Source organism: Antechinus flavipes, chromosome 3 (genome assembly GCF_016432865.1).
Source record: "Antechinus flavipes isolate AdamAnt ecotype Samford, QLD, Australia chromosome 3, AdamAnt_v2, whole genome shotgun sequence".
NCBI lineage: Eukaryota > Metazoa > Chordata > Mammalia > Dasyuromorphia > Dasyuridae > Antechinus > Antechinus flavipes.
Window position 1 is genome coordinate 575518171 of NC_067400.1, and position 17090 is coordinate 575535260.

General features: G+C 42.3%; 1 long non-coding RNA gene and 5 other non-coding genes across 11 annotated transcripts; all 6 read right to left on the reverse strand.

The window, feature by feature from the left end:
* Nucleotides 1–4498: 4498 nt before the first annotated feature.
* LOC127555601 (uncharacterized) lies at nt 4499–15808 on the reverse strand. Of its 6 annotated transcripts, XR_007952245.1 has the most exons (7): nt 15678–15808; nt 14075–14113; nt 13481–13518; nt 13079–13117; nt 12486–12523; nt 10589–12137; nt 4499–7201 (listed from the first exon to the last, which is right to left on the reverse strand). It is a non-coding gene; the product is annotated as an uncharacterized LOC127555601 (long non-coding RNA). The 6 variants fall into 6 exon arrangements; XR_007952241.1 differs by lacking the exon at nt 15678–15808 and having other exon boundaries at nt 14075–14479; XR_007952244.1 differs by lacking the exons at nt 13079–13117; nt 15678–15808 and having other exon boundaries at nt 14075–14475.
* Nucleotides 12207–12406, reverse strand: LOC127558479 (small nucleolar RNA SNORA73 family). The gene has a single exon (XR_007952860.1). It is a non-coding gene; the product is annotated as a small nucleolar RNA SNORA73 family (small nucleolar RNA).
* On the reverse strand, nt 12634–12836 carry LOC127558482 (small nucleolar RNA SNORA73 family). The gene has a single exon (XR_007952863.1). It is a non-coding gene; the product is annotated as a small nucleolar RNA SNORA73 family (small nucleolar RNA).
* On the reverse strand, nt 13202–13401 carry LOC127558480 (small nucleolar RNA SNORA73 family). The gene has a single exon (XR_007952861.1). It is a non-coding gene; the product is annotated as a small nucleolar RNA SNORA73 family (small nucleolar RNA).
* Nucleotides 13629–13832, reverse strand: LOC127558483 (small nucleolar RNA SNORA73 family). Its single transcript, XR_007952864.1, has one exon. It is a non-coding gene; the product is annotated as a small nucleolar RNA SNORA73 family (small nucleolar RNA).
* LOC127558481 (small nucleolar RNA SNORA73 family) lies at nt 14198–14397 on the reverse strand. Its single transcript, XR_007952862.1, has one exon. It is a non-coding gene; the product is annotated as a small nucleolar RNA SNORA73 family (small nucleolar RNA).
* Nucleotides 15809–17090: the final 1282 nt, after the last annotated feature.

The window sequence follows — 17090 nt, forward strand, 5'->3', positions numbered from 1 at the left end:
GCATTTTGTTTTCTTCAAACTTTGTTTTTAATACACATTTGTTTGTGTATCACATTGAGAGGGACAAATCAGAACAAATGGGAAAAACCATGGGGGGGAGGGGAGAAAAAAAAAAGTAAACATAGCATGTGTTGATTTACATTCAATATCCATAGTTCCTTTAATGGATGCAGATGTTATTTTCTATCCAAAGGGGATTGCCTTGGATAGCTTTCTCATCTTGGTTCTGTACACCTAGGATCTTCATCTGAATACTGAAGATACATCTTTCCTGAACCTCCACTGTTTAAAAATAGGATGCAAGAAATGCTCATTTTCTAACTGCTTTTCTGATCCTTATCTCCAGAATAGATATATTTTGTAAGATGAGAAACTCATACTTCTGGTAGATGCATGTTGGAGAGCTTCAGTATTGAAAAAGATAGCTCTCAGGGAATTCACCCCATTTCTCATACAACTCCTTTTCTAGGCTTTATCACCTTCAGAAACTCCATTCTGCAAGATGAATTCAACTTAAAAAAAATTCCTAACTCGGTAACTTCCCCACCCTTCTGTAGGATTTCAGCACACCACTGGACAACACTTTCTTGTCCTTATCTCCAAGCGCTATTGAATGTGTACCTGTCCAGAGTAAGGTCTAAATTAATCACAGGGCCCAGGGAGGTACTCATTGGTGAGATAGCTTCTTCATTGTCTCTCAAAGCCCAAGTTTGCAGAACTAATTTATTTTGTAAACCTTCACATAAAACCTTCTACCTAATAGATTTAAGAGTCGTTTGAATGAAAGGATAGTCTTTTTTTTTTTTTTGCTTGTTTCAAAGTACATGTTGAATACATGAAATCTAAGGCAAGATGAAGTTCCTTTTAAAGTTGAAAGTGTATTTTAGATTCTTCCTCCTCCCCTAAAGCCGATTGCCTTATCACTTTCCTTTCCCAATGGTTTCCAACTTTACATTTAAGGATGCATAAGTAAGCTGATCCTCGGGTAGAAAAATTTCTAACCTTTTTCTTGTCTCCTACTGTGACCACCTTTCTTTTTCCACCTAATTTCCTACAGACTTCTGCCACCACCAATCCACTGAGATGACCCTCTTGGATCCAACTCTTCATGAGCACATGTGATTTTCTTGGCTAAGATACCTGAGTAATTTGAAACTTCAACTCATTTTACAGTTAAGAAAATTGAGGCAAACAGGGCAAAGTGATTTGTCCAGGATCACACTGCTGGTAAGTATCTGGGGTCATACTTGGAACTTCCTGAACTTCAGGCCCAATCATCTGTGCACTATATCAGCACCTAACTGCCTAACTCAGGGAGAGTTAGCAGAGTAGGAATGAGTCAGACCTAAACACTTTTATATTAGGGAGTGGCTTCACTAAGTAGTTTTGGGTTGAAAAGAAAGAACAAGCAATTGTGAAAATTTGATGGATTAGTTATTTCAAACAAATCAAGTAAGGTGCTAATACAAAAAATACACTAAAATATAGAAAATATACATAAAGTGAGGTGAAGTAAATGATAATTCATATCTTTTTGCTTTTTTCCTTTACATCATACACAGGATCACTGCTTTACAGCTTCCAGGTCAGAGGTCTAGTACATACCCTTATTTTATGTACCTAGGAAAGTTGAGCAACTTTTTCCAAGTCCTGCAAAAATGCCCTTTCACACCCTTTTCTGTACATATATATTAGTAAGGATTCCTTGCAAGTATTCCATGGTGGGGCAGTTATGGCACAGTGGATAGACTGGCCCGGAGTTCAAATCCCACCTTCTAATACTAATTGGGTGACACTTAGATGACAGGAGAGGGGAGTGGGAAAAATAAAGACCTGATTGTGTTCAGGCAAAGCTTCCCCTTAGTGGAGGTTTGAGCAAAGATTTAAAAACCCTAAATCAAAAAGGTAGAACAGAGGTGAGTTAGGAATGCCAAGATAAGTACCCAAAGGGCCAGTTCTACCTGCCAAGCAGGTTTGTCCCCAAAACAGAGATGCACTGAAGTTTAAGTTAACATTTTATAGCAAAGAGTTCCCAGCCTTTGTGAATTGTTTTCAATAGGATTAACATTAGGCTCAATGAGACAAGCAGGAAGGTTTGTTTTTATTAAAGATTTGCACTGGTAAGCATCATATGCAATGGGGAAAAACTGGAACCTTTCCCAGTAAGATCTGGAGTGAAGCAAGGTTGCCCACTATCACCATTATTATTCAATATTGTATTAGAAACACTAGCCTCTGCAATAGGAGTTGAGAAAGAGATTAAAGGAATTAGAGTAGGCAGTGAGGAAACCAAACTATCACTCTTCACAGATGATATGATAGTATACCTAGAGAACCCCAGAGATTCTACTAAAAAGTTATTAGCAATAATTCGTAATTTCAGCAAAGGAGCAGGATACAAAATAAATCCCCATAAATCCTCAGCATTTTTATACATCACTAACAAAATCCAATAGCAAGAGATACAAAGAGAAATTCCATTCAAAATAACTGTTGATAGCATAAAATATTTGGGAAAGTCAGGAATTATATGAGCAAAATTACAAAAAAGTTTCCACACAAATAAAGTCAGACTTAAATAATTGGAAAAATATTAAGTGCTCTTGGATAGGCCGAGCGAATATAATAAAGATGACAATACTCCCTAAACTAATCTATTTATTTAGTGCTATACCAATCAGACTTCCAAGAAAATATTTTAATGATCTAGAAAAAAAAACAACAAAATTCATATGGAACAATAAAAAGTCGAGAATCTCAAGGGAATTAATAAAAAAAAAAAATCAAATGAAGGTGGCCTAGCTGTACCTGATCTAAAATTATATTATAAAGCAGCAGTCACCAAAACCATTTGGTATTGGCTAAGAAAAAGATTAGTTGATCAGTGGAAAAGGTCAGGTTCACAAGACAGAATAGTCAACTATAGCAATCTAGTGTTTGACAAACCCAAAGATCCTAACTTTGGGGATAAGAATTCATTATTTGATAAAAACTGCTGGGATAACTGGAAATTAGTATGGCAGAAATTAGGCATGGACCCACACTTAACACCATATACCAAGATAAGATCAAAATGGGTCCATGACCTAGGCATAAAGAACGAGATTATAAATAAATTAGAGAAACACAGGATAGTTTCTCTCAGACTTGTGGAGGAGAAAGAAATTTGTGACCAAAGATGAACTAGAGACCATTACTGATCACAAAATAAAAAATTTTGATTATATCAAATCAAAAAGCCTTTGTACAAACAAAACTAATGCAAACAAGATTAGAAGGGAAGCAACAAACTGGGAAAACATCTTCACAGTTAAAGGTTCTGATAAAGGCCTCATTTCCAAAATATATAGAGAACTGACTCAAATGTATAAGAAATCAAGCCATTCTCTAATTGATAAATGGTCAAAGGATATGAACAGATGATTTTCAGATGATGAAATTGAAACTATTACCACTCATATGAAAGAATGTTCCAAATCACTATTGATCAGAGAAATGCAAATTAAGACAACTCTGAGATACCACTGCACACCTGTCAGATTGGCTAAGATGACAGGAAAAAATGATGAATGTTGGAGGGGATGCGGGAAAACTGGGACACTGATGTATTGTTGGTGGAGTTGTAAACGAATCCAACCATTCTGGAGAGCAATCTGGAATTATGCCCAAAAAGTTATCAAACTGTGCATACCCTTTGATTCAGCAGTGCTACTACTGGACTTATACCCCAAAGAGATACTAAAGAAGGGAAAGGGACCTGTATGTGCCAAAATGTTTGTGGCAGCCCTGTTTGTAGTGGCTAGAAACTGAAAATTCAATGGATATCCATCAAGTGGAGAATGGCTGGGTAAATTGTGGTATATGAATGTTATGGAATATTATTGTTTTGTAAGAAATGACCAGCAGGATGAATACAGAGAGGCTTGGAGAGACTTACATGAACTGATGCTAAGTGAAATGAGCAGAACCAGGAGATCATTATACACTTTGACAACGATATTGTATGAGGACATATTCTGATGGAAGTGGATTTCTTTGACAGAGACCTAACTGAGTTTCAATTGATAAATGATGGACAGAAGCAGCTACATCCAAAGAAAGAACACTGGGAAATGAATGTGAACTATTTGCATTTTTGTTTTTCTTCCCGGGTTATTTTTACCTTCTGAATCCAATTCTCCCTGTGCAACAAGAGAACTGTTCGGTTCTGCAAATATATATTGTATCTAGGATATACTGCAACATATCTAACATATGTAAGACTGCTTGCCATCTAGGGGAAGGGGTGGAGGGAGGGAGGGGAATAATCTGAACAGAAGCGAGTGCAAGGGATAATGTTGTAAAAAAATTACCCTGACATGGATTCTGTCAATATAAAGTTATTATAAAATAAAATTTAAAAAAAGATTTGCACTGGTTATGTCAGTAACTGATTATTGGCTAACAATTGTTTAAAACCTAAACATCTAAGGGTTAATAAAACACACCAACAATGATGTACAAAGTCAACAGGGACAAGTAAAATTTATTGAATAAAGAATTAAACACAAGACTGACCCGTCCAGCAGGTCACCTACATGTGGGTCTCGAGGTGGATAATGCCTGTAAAGGAATGGGGTTAGAAAATGAGGAGGGAGACGAGTTGAGGTGGAGCAAGGTCTCTCATTTATTGAACGAAAAGGATCTTAGTTATATATGATTTCTGGGTGGGGGGTTGCAATATAAAGAGAAGAATGTCAGACCACAGGTGTGGCTGGCATCCTGGGGCATACTCGTTATCTAGTTCCTGGGCGGAGATGGCCAATTTCCTGGGACACACATTATCTTATCTCAGGAATTTAGGATGTGTTGTTTGTTAACCATATTGGAGGGTCACGTTCTTCTTGGCTCTTTGTTTCCTGTCTCCAACATAGGAGAGTCTTTTATACATGGTTTCTAGCATGTCCCCCTTTTTTATTTATATATGGGTGGGAGGCCTGTCTTAGGCTATGTGGCCGGTGTCCATATTCAGTACCCAAATAATCCGACCTTAAAGGCCAGAAAAAAGGCAGGACCCCTGTCTTAGGCTATGTGGGTGGCATCCGTCCCAGCACCCCAGCATCAAACTTCCGGGGTGTGCTTCTGGAGATCGGGCCCACAATAATCCCATCATTGGGTGTTCCTGCAGCCAGAGGGTATGATGTTCCTGAAATATGGGGCCACAATAATCCCATCATTGGCTCACCCACAGCTGGCACAGGGGGACTTCAACCAAGTCCACCATCTGCGATACCAGGGGTCATTCATAACCATGGTAGAAAATTGTAAAGCTGCACCAGAGCAGAACTGTTCGGCTCTGCAAATATGTATTGTATCTAGGATATACTGCAACATATTTAACATATATAGGACTGCTTGCCATCTTGGGGGTGGGGTGGGGTGGGGTGGAGGGAGGGAGGGGAAAAAACAAAACATAAGCGATTGCAAGGGATAATGTTGTATAAAAATTATCCTGGCATGGATTCTGTCAATACAAAGTTATTATTAAATAAAAAAAAAAAAAAAAAAAAAAAAAAGCAGCACCAGGCTCGTTGATGTTGAGGTTTTCATAAGAATCTGCCTTAGGAAGGTGTTGATAGTAGAACAACAGGTCTAATCCCCTTCTGTTTTGTAGAACCACTTCTGCTAAGGAGGCGTCCGAGTCTTTGAGATGTTCTAGACCTGTCTGAAGTTCTCAGAGATCTCTATCTATAGCAGCACTAAGTTGAGAATATTGCTGATTAGAGGTGACTAGGGAGGCTATCCCGGTACCGGCTCCCGCCAACCCAACTATAACAGCAAGTGAAATGGCGGTCAGGAGTTCCCTTTTGGACCTGGCATGGGGGGAGGTGCCCGTGTTCCAAAAAGACAGAAGGTCCTCAGGCGGGTGAATGGTAATGTGAAGGAGGAGTGTGACGAGAACACAAAAGTCATGAGAGGAGATGAATGTTTGAGAAGGGACAAAGGTGGTGAGCCCAGAGGAACAGGCGAAGTAAGACCCATTTGGGGCAGCCACATATATGTAAGAGGAGTTGATTTCAATTGTTGTATCACAAATAGGCTCAAGGGCGAGAGGGAGGGGTTGTCGGGAGTTGTTATACAAAGCCCGAGGCCAGCAATTTTACTCAGGGTAAGTCCTTTTGTTGAGCCTGTGTTCCATTGGAGACTAGAGGGGCTGTTGGTAAATGTCAGGTCTCCTCGGCGGGCTATGCCCTCATAGAAGGGTGGCACGGCTGAGAAACAGATCCAGCATTCCTCATCCTGGGTGTAATTAAGATTGTGGAGAGCATGTGATGAGGCGTACACAAGAGAAAGTAATAACTGAGTTGAGGACCAGGGACTAGCAGGTAAGGTAGGTCTAGGAATAATAGAGGCAGGAGGTAATTTAGAGGATACAGGGACCATGGAGCGGGGAGTTCTGGGGAGAGGGGGGTAAATCTTTTTTGAGCACGGGGTTGGGGCTTATGGCTGCTGTTGGGTATTGGCTAGGAGCTTCCTTCTTAAGTTTTATAGTGAAGATTAGGCCATCATCATACCGTTCTTTGTACAGTCTTAGGCCCCATGAGACACCCCGAGTCCATTCTCTATATTTTTTGCCTGAGTCAGTGAATTGGATACGCAGGGGGTGACACCATCCTGCACACTCTGGCAAGTTTGTCCATCCTGCACTTCCCGGTTTGTGGTGCGTATAGTTAGCATTTACAGTAATAAAATCCCACGAGGAAGAGGGACTCCAATAAGTATCTCCTGTTGTTTCACACCCCCAGCTACGGCAGTAATAATCAGATAAGCCACCGCATTTTGAATTCCAAGAATGGTCTCTATGAAAACCAGGGCAGACATAGAAGGTGATCGTTCTCAACATACTTCTCCTGCTATGCGCACCACAGCCTCCCCATGGATCAAGACCAAGTCTCCCCGGAGGGGAGGGAGAGGAGGGGGCCTTATGTTGGTCATAATATCCTTCTAAGTCCCAATTGGCCGGAGCCCCCAGGGCTAGTTTACAAAGGTCTGGATATAATGTGGGCCACCAGACCTCGTGTGTGAGTCTAGACGTACCCCAAATAACATCGCCTGCACCATTACTGACTGTCCAAGTATAGTTCATGATATGTTGTGTCATGGCAATTTGAACTATGTCATAGGCCAGGAGGGGGATCAGCAGGGCGCAAACCGGAGTCATCTGAAAAAGAGCAGAGGAGAAACATAACCTAAGGGGGGTCCCTGGGTGAATTAAAGGATTTTATTAGTCGTTCTGGGAGCCATCTAGCATTTTGAGCTTGGGAGTCATACACACAAGCATGTCCTTTACCCCAAATGAGGACAGGGTCAGGACCATGCCATTGATTAGTGATAGGGTCTCTCCATTTTGTCTGTGCATATGTGTCAGCGGTGGAGGGATGCCAAAGGCGATCTGCCGCAGACTTCCCCTCCGAGTCAAGGGTGAGGAAATTCAGGACGAAAAGGGCATGGTTCAACAATGTCTTGGAATTGCCAGAGTGGGTATAAAGCATCTGTGTGCCAGATTGTAATTTAGAAATCGTTCTTTTTAGAGTTTGGTGGGCCCTTTCGACAATTCCCTGCCCCTGAGGATTGTAGGGGATACCTGTAACGTGTTTAATGTCTAGGTGGGCACAGAATTGTTTAAAGGAAGTGCTGAAATATCCGGGGCCATTATCCAGTTTTAATAACTTTGGGCCTTGGGATGACAGCGAAAGCCGATATGAGGTGGCAGATGATGTTTTTTAGAGGATTCTTCCGTCTGTAGGGAGGCGAAGATGAACCCGCTAAATGTGTCAATAGAGACATGGATGTACTTGAGATTACCAAAGGGAGAAAAATGAGTCACATCCATTTGCCACAATTCTCTGGGGATGAGGCCACAGGGGTTGACTCCCAGATGGGGTTCTGGTAGGTGCACCAAGCAGCCAGGGCATTGCTTAACAATCTGTCTCGCTTGTCCTCTAGTTATGCCACATTGTAGGCGGAGAGTCTGTGCATTGAGATGGTGTAACTCATGGGCCTTAATGGCCGCAGCCACAGGAGGCACGGGGCTCATAGTTGCTGCGATAGTGGCATCCCTGGTCGCTTGATCAAAAGCATCATTACCTTCAGCGAGAGGGCCCGGAAGGTCAGAATGAGCCCTGATAAGACCGATAAAAAAAGGGTTCTGTTCAATCAAGGATGAGCATTTGGATTTGTGAAAATAAAGGAGAGGCGTTGGTGGAGGGCTTGATGTAAGGGACAGTTTCAAGTAAAGGGATAGAGTTAGCAATATAGGCACTATCAGTGTAAATATTTAGGGGAGCCGTAAATCTTTCAAAAGCCCAAATGACCGCAGAGAGCTCTACCAATTGGGCTGAGGCATAGGGGGTTTGAAAGGACGTAAGTTTTCCATCTGCTTTAACTGCTGCTTTACCTGTGGAGGACCCATCAGTGAATATAAGGTGAGCATTCTTGAGTGGAGAAGTTCTAGTAATGTGGGGGAAAACCATGGGAGTGTGTTTGAGAAATTGAATAAGCTTGTCTGAAGGGAAGTGATTGGAGATAGTTCCCATGAAGGAAACTGAAGCCGTTGCCCAGTCATCACTATTTTGTTGGAGCCATATATCTGTGTTGTTGTATATGGGCAGGCGATATGATTGGGCTCTTTCCCGAAGATCTTTATGGAGAGGATTCGTCCTTCTTTCATGAGGTCTGCAGTTAATTGGGGATAGGTGGGGAGAATTTTGTTGGGTGTAGCAGGGCCATGGACCCAGTATAGAGGACATTTTTGCCATAACAAGCCCGTGGGGGAAAGAGTGGTGGGAAATAAAAGGAGCCAGAGTGGGTCGAAATAGCCAATTTTCTGATTGTCAATAGCCTTTTCTACCTTTTTTAGCGCGATTTTCCCTTGTGTCAGATGTCTGAATGATGTAGGGTCAGAATCGCCCTTTAAAATGTCAAATAGGGGTTTTAGGTCTCCTGTGGCGAGTTTCAGGTAGGGTCGTAACCAGTTTATATCCCCCAATAATTTTTGGAAATCATTGAGTGTGCAAAGATTGTCAGTACAAATCTGAGCTTTTTGGGTGGTGACTCCGTTAGACTGTAGTTCAAAACCAAGAAAAAAATGAGGGGAGGTCAATTGAACTTTTTCAGGAGAAATATGGAGGCCCCTGGCTCCTAGGGCTGAAATTAAGTTCTGAGAAATAATGGACAACTCCTGCTCCAAGGAGCCAGCAAGGAGAATGTCATCCACGCAATGGATTATATACAAGTGAGGGTATCGCAAAGGGTCAATGGTTTGAGCCACATACTTTTGACAAAGGGTGGGGCTGTTGGTCATGCCCTGGGGAAGGACTTTCCATTGGAACTGTGGGGAAGGTCCTATGCAATTGGTGATAAGGATAGTGAAGGCAAAGCGTTTAGAATCTTCAGGGTGCAATGGTATGGAAAAGAAACAATCTTTGAGGTCAATAACAATTTTATGGAAACCGGCAGGAATAGCTATGGGGGCGGGCAGCCCTGGTTGCAGGGCGCCCATAGGGATCATGGTTTTATTGAAAGCCCTTAAGTCGTGGAGAAGCCTCCAGGTACTGACCTTTTAATAACAAAAATGGGTGTATTCCATGGGGAGGTGGAGGGTACAATGTGTCCCGCAGTAAGTTGTTCTTGAACTGACTGCGAAGCGCTGCACGGCAGGGTGCATTAGCATTCTCTTATTCTTCAAGGGTCTCACCGCTTTGGGTAATTGTCTCTGATACCCTGACACAGGGAGGGAGTTCTTTGTAAAGATTGTTGTAATGCCGAGAGTTCGCTCGTCATTTGTAGATATTGAGTTTGTAAGTCTAGAACTTCTCGAAGGTTTTTTACTTTTTCAGTTAAGTCTTGCTTAGCTGTGGTGAGGTCAATGACCGGGGCGACAGGGCGGTAAGAAGGGGCAAGCTGTAAGGAGGTGGAATATACCCTGCGGCCTCCCTTTCTAATTCAGCAACGTCTGAGGCGCTAAGGGCATCCTGAGTTTCACTTTCATTTTTCACAGGGAGTTTAGGTTCTGCGGGGAAGACGGGGTATGCGAGATTGCTTTCTACGGGGGGAGTCCCTTCTTTGGGAAGTAGGGGGTAGATAGACTTGGGTGTGACAGAAGGGATCTCAATGATCACTGACGGAGGTCGTGAAGACGGCTTCCCTGTTTTTTGGAGAGACTGGATGGATGCTGCACGGGACAAAGGGCGGAGACAGGACTCTACAGAAATGAGTAACTGTCGTGTACCCCCGTCAAGGGAGGCACATTCTACAATGTCATTGATCAGATTCCAATAGGAAAGAACATGAATGGGTACGGATTCGGGCCCTTCGGTTTTCAACTTGTTATTAAGATCCCGTCCCACCTTTTGCCACTTAGCAGGATGGATTTCAGGGCTGTTGACAATGAACCAGGGACAGACATCATCAATGAAAAGGAAAAACCGAACAAGATCCTTTTTCTTAATTTTAACTCCTCTTTCTCTAAGGCTACTCTTAAGGTCCTTAATAAAGGCCTGTTCTTTAGATAAGTTAGTCCCCATGAGTGCGGCAGATGATTACTCACTTTTCAGTTGCGGGCTCTCCGTGGAGCGGTCTCGTAGCAGGTCCGGACAAATAGGCTTCTTCCTAATCTGCCAGGCAGGTGTCCAGCCTCGGGGCCCCACGTTGGGTGCCAAATGACCCGTCCAGCAGGTGACCTACATGTGGGTCTCGAGGTGGACAATGCCTGTAAGGCTAATGCCTGTAAAGGAATGGGTTTAGAAAATGAGGAGGGAGACGAGTTGAGGTGGAGCAAGGTCTCTCATTTATTGAACGAAAAGGATCTTAGTTATATATGATTTCTGGGTGGGGGGTTGCAATGTAAAAAGAATGTCAGACCACAGGTGTGGCTGGCATCCTGGGGCATACTCGTTATCTAGTTCCTGGGCGGAGATGGCCAATTTCCTGGGACACACATTATCTTATCTCAGGAATTTAGGATGTGTTGTTTGTTAATAGTATTGGAGTTTACACACAGGTAGTCACGTTCTTCTTAGCTCTTTGTTTCCTGTCTCCAACATAGGAGAGTCTTTTCTACATGGTTTCTAGCATATGACTACAATTTTTCACATCTTTAACATGCAACTTTTAATAACGTTCTTTTGCTGCAATCAACTGCTTTACATGATTCAGCACGGAATGAATGGACAAAGTTTTGTAATAAAATAATGAAACCATCTTTAAAGGAACACTTAACAGCAAAGGTGAAGAGCAGTCCATTTCTGGACCACAAATTCCCATCCCACAGATCTCCACAGGATTTAAATCAGGTGAGTTCCCAAACCACTTGAGCCAGTGGTTCTCTTTTCAGTATCTTTATCCTATTAAAAATTGAGGATCTCTCCAAAGCGTTTTTGCTTATCTGGGTTATATTTATAGACATTTACCTTATTGGAAATAAAAACTATTTTTGAATTTGTAGACCCTCTAAAAGGGTTTCGGAGATCCCCAGGATTCTCTAGACCATACTTTGAGAACCACTGACTTAAGCACGTGTATCTCCATTTCTTGGATAAATTTTTTTTTTATCAAGAGGAGAATGATGCAAGACAATATTGCAACACTCTCCACTTGGGATTTTCTGCAATTGTCTCTTTCAGTCTAGCAATCTATTTCTCATAATTTAACCTTCCTTCAATGGAGACAAGACTTCCAGGCCCATAGAAGTGTAAAACCCCCCAAAACATTTCCATATGACCTTTAAATTTGGTTTGGTTTTATCAGTAAAGATTACTTTTCCAGTCTTCAGCATTCAGTCTTTGTACTGTCTTGTCCATGATTAACTGTTTCTCTTCAGCTGTGATCAGATCACAGCTGCCTTCTTACTGGTCTTACTTTCTAGCCTATCTCTCACTATGAAGGAAGCAACTACAGCTCCTCCTCCTTGGTGCTTTGGAGAGACTGATCGATCCCCTTTTGTTGTGCATTTGAATGATCCTTGACTTACCCATATTAAGAGCTACCATATCCAACAGTTTATTTAAAAACCATTATTAAAAAAGGTGTCAACTGTGGGTCAACAAAATCACATGCATGACTAACTTCACTAGCTGTTGAGTGCTTCAAAATCTTACCTAAAAAAGAAAAAAGATTGTTTTACTACCCCAACAATACAATCAATTACATCAAATGTTAAATTTAAAAATTGTTTCCTGCATGGTTTGTCTCCTCAGTCATAGTCCAAAGACTCTGAGAAGGTTTAGGAATATGCAGGTGCAGACACAAGGCCCGGCTTATTCTCCAACGTTGTGGAATGGGACTGTACATCACAGGGCAAAGCCCTATGCTCCCTTACGCCACCTGAACAGTGCCTGGGGAGTGACCCTCAGGATATTCACGTTGGAATGGATGGCTTAAGACAAATGTTTCAACTTCAAAGCTAGCCACCACAGGTTCCTAGTAAGAATAAAAGAATTACTCACCTCTATTCTAGGAAAAGAAACTGCAGATGAAGAAGGTCCTAAAAACAAGAAGCAATAATTTATTCCTCTCATGTAAAACAATAGTGCATTTAAAACACTAAAAAGCATTGTAAAAAGTGCATGTAAAACACTATTCTGGGGAAAATAGTACTGTTTCCTGCATGGTTTGTCTCCTCAGTCACAGTGCAGGACTCTGAGAAGGTTTAGGAATATGCAGGTGCAGACACAAGGCCCAGCTTGATCTCCAACATTGTGGAATGGGACTCTATGTCACAGGGCAGAGCCCTACACTCCCTTATGCCACAAAGATACAGCCTGAAGAGATTCATCTCTACAGGGTATCTATATTGGATACTGAAAGACACTAAAAAACACATATTATCTGACATTGGCGATTAAATGGGAACCAATTCCAGGACTCAATTTTGCTGTATTACCAATTACCACCCCAGGACACTTTGTTAACTAACCCTTGGAGACTTAAAAGTCTCAACAGTTTCTATAAGCATTGTATTAAACGCCTCCCAAAAGGCAACCAGAATATACTGGATTAGTAGTTCCACATGTTTAAAGGAAATTTCTTGTCAACTCACCCCAGGTGTCTTCTGGACTTATTTCTGTGCATGATAACCCTAAAGAGCAAGAGAAAACAGGTTACAACATTTTTCAAAGCAGGAAACAAATTCATACTCCTCAAACGAGTGAAGCAGTAACAATATTGTTTCCTACATGGTTTGTCTCCTCAGTCATAGTCCAAAGACTCTGAGAAGGTTTAGGAATATGCAGGTGCAGACACAAGGCCCGGCTTATTCTCCAACGTTGTGGAATGGGACTATACGTCATAGGACAAGACCATACGCTCCCTTTCGCCACCTGAACAGTGCCTGGGGAGTGACCCTCAGGATATTCACGTTGGAATGGATGGCTTAAGACAAATGTTTCAACTTCAAAGCTAGCCACCACAGGTTCCTAGTAAGAATAAAAGAATTACTCACCTCTATTCTAGGAAAAGAAACTGCAGATGAAGAAGGTCCTAAAAACAAGAAGCAATAATTTATTCCTCTCATGTAAAACAATAGTGCATTTAAAACACTAAAAAGCATTGTAAAAAGTGCATGTAAAACACTATTCTGGGGAAAATAGTACTGTTTCCTGCATGGTTTGTCTCCTCAGTCACAGTGCAGGACTCTTGAGAAGGTTTAGGAATATGCAGGTGCAGACACAAGGCCCAGCTTGATCTCCAACATTGTGGAATGGGACTCTATGTCACAGGGCAGAGCCCTACACTCCCTTATGCCACAAAGATACAGCCTGAAGAGATTCATCTCTACAGGGTATCTACGTTGGATACTGAAAGACACTAAAAAACACATATTATCTGACATTGGCGATTAAATGGGAACCAATTCCAGGACTCAATTTTGCTGTATTACCAATTACCACCCCAGGACACTTTGTTAACTAACCCTTGGAGACTTAAAAGTCTCAACAGTTTCTATAAGCATTGTATTAAACGCCTCCCAAAAGACAACCAGAATATACTGGATTAGTAGTTCCACATGTTTAAAGGAAATTTCTTGTCAACTCACCCCAGGTGTCTTCTGGACTTATTTCTGTGCATGATAACCCTAAAGAGCAAGAGAAAACAGGTTACAACATTTTTCAAAGCAGGAAACAAATTCATACTCCTCAAACGAGTGAAGCAGTAACAATATTGTTTCCTACATGGTTTGTCTCCTCAGTCATAGTCCAAAGACTCTGAGAAGGTTTAGGAATATGCAGGTGCAGACACAAGGCCCGGCTTATTCTCCAACGTTGTGGAATGGGACTATACGTCATAGGACAAGACCATACGCTCCCTTTCGCCACTTGGACAGAGCCTGGAATTATCTAGCCAGGATATCCACGTTGAATATTCAAGGAAAGTTCAACCGATGGAAATAAATCTGACATGATTCAAAGAGCATTTTTTGCATATGGCTTTATCAGCTAATCATTTCTTAAAGAAGCTCACTTATCTTTAGCATGGCCATGTTATTACCATCATGCCCCCAAAACCCATGACAAAAGTATTCCAAGAAATCAAACATCTTTGTAGGTATGATTGGTTTTCTACAAGGACTACCTACCCACCTTCCAAGAGAAAAAGAAAGCAATTTCTTACAAGATTACTGCAAATAACATGGAAGACTCATTTTACTCAGCTGCTGTTAGTGTAAACAGCTATTTTATCCTGCAAAGCCCCGTTTCTACAGCTACCTACCATACAGGTTACAAGTTCAAACAACTCCCCTGCCCAATGCATGAGCGGCTCCCTAATGAACTTCCTTCCTCTGGCACTGTGAAGTAGCTTAGAACTGCAACATATTCCATTACAGCCAACCTTACCTATTTCCTCTAGAGGGCACTGTATGCCCACGTGGCCGATTTTCACAGCCGGCGGCAGTTACTTCCCATCCAAAGACCTTTCCTAATCCGGTAATCAAGTGTCACCAGAAGGTTTCACCATTTCAATGTGTCTCCCCTCCGCCCTTACCCTTGCCCTCACCACGGCCGCCAACAGACTAAACTACAAGTCCTTCGAGATAAGAGGTTGTATTAATCTGAAGCATATTATCACGCCTCAACCAAGTTGTGGAATCTAGGGGCCAGTTAGAAGGTTCAAGATCCTTCCAGCTCCAATCTTTCGCCCTATTACTCTACCCACAGCGCATCCTAACATGGGGGATTTATAACAATCGCTGATGGAACACAATTTTAAGGCTTTCCTGGGGATGGAGAGAAGGGTAAAGAGTAAACAACCATTGAGTACCAGGCACGCGGACTCTGGGAGGAGAGTTAATATCTCCCCGTTAGAGCGCAGAAAACCGAGGCAGACCAGCTAAAGCCACGTTTGGCGTTCAGATTTGTGAAATCCACTCTTCCCAATTTCAAGCCCGGGGCTCTAAGCCCTGCACCACCAGGCTATCTGGAGCTGGGGAAGCACCGGACCCGAGAGTCCCGCGCTGGAAGAAAGGGGCCCAGGCTCCCTCAGCGCGAGGAGCCCCGTGAACGCGCTTTAGAGTGCCGATCCTGTTACCACTAAACTTCTGCAGTCAAGAAGGAAGGAGGAAAGTAGTCAGAAAATGGAAGACTACAAAGGAGGAGCAGGAAGCCTCGAGGAAGCGGATCGGGGTGAGCATGGAAACTTACCGCTCCACAAGCAGAAAACCACTGCAACATCATGTCCGAACAGAACTAACTGGTTTAGAGCACACCAATTTATACCCTAAGGGGAAAAGCGCGGAGGGAGCGTAAGAGAGTTTGCGCAGGCGTACATTTTGACGCTCGCGCTGAACGTGCACCTTGGAGCGGAAGTGACGAAATATATGGCGACAGTCGAAGGGTGGGATAAGGGAATCTCGCGAGATATCCGTCTTTGGGTTTTATCGTTTTGTTGATCGTGTTTCCCAAGGGTACCGTGAGGTGGGCAGCCAAAAAACTATATGCGGTCACTCAGTAACAGATGTGGGAACAAATTTAGGAAAACAAAAGTATTTTTTCCCGGAGACTTCGGATATTCAGTGCAATTCCGAAAGCCTGTATTAAGTGCCAACTTTGCGCCCAGCGCAGAGGAGGAAAGGTCCTCTTCTCCATCGCTGGCATCAGGGATGGCTTAAGACAAGAGTGAATCAACTTCAAAGCTTGGTAGGGTGGCTCCTACGAAGAATAAAAGAATCACTCACCTCTTTTCTAGGAAGAGAAACTGCAGGTAAAGAAGGCCCTGAAAACGAGAAGGAATAATTTAGTCCTGTCTCAAAGTGCATGTAAACCACTATTCTGGGACAGTAAAATAGTGCTGTTTCCTGCATGATTTGTCCCGAACGCTGGCATCAATGAATGGATAAATGAAATGATGGGTAGTGCTCAGTTGGCCCTCTTAAGCTTGCAAAGGGCTTTACAAATAGCTTGTTTGATCTTCTCGAACCCTGGGAGTTTGGTGCTGTTACTATCCCCATTTTACAGAAGGGGAAACTCGGACATTAATTAGCTTACCCAAGATCACGCAGCTAAGTGACTGAGTCTTAGGTCTCCTAGAACTTAAAGTCTGGCGCTGTATTACAAATGAATATGAAAAAGCATTTATTTCGGTTTTCCTATGTATAGGTATATATAAAGACGAGTGCCAAATGCTGGGAAGATACATAGAAAATAGTTTACATCTGAAAGGAAATAAAATATATAATTAATAAACATATATTAAGCACCATCTGTGTGCCAGGCCTAGTGCTAAGTGCAGAAGATACAAAAGGTGGCAAAAAATCAGTCCTCACTTTGTAAAAGGGAAACCAGCTAGCAAATGTATACAGGGCAAGTTATATATACCATAAGTAGGAGATAATTAACAAGCTGAAGGCACTTAAAAAGGGTTGGGGAAGACTTCCAGGAGCAAGTACTAGTTAGTGGAGACTTAAAGGAGCTGAGGAAGGGGAGGATTCCGTACAGTACAGCTAAAGATTATGTTCCTGTCAGGAGATCATTATACACTTCAACAACAATACTATATGATGATCAATTCTGATTGACGTGGCCATCTTCAACAATGAGATGAACCAAATCAGTTCC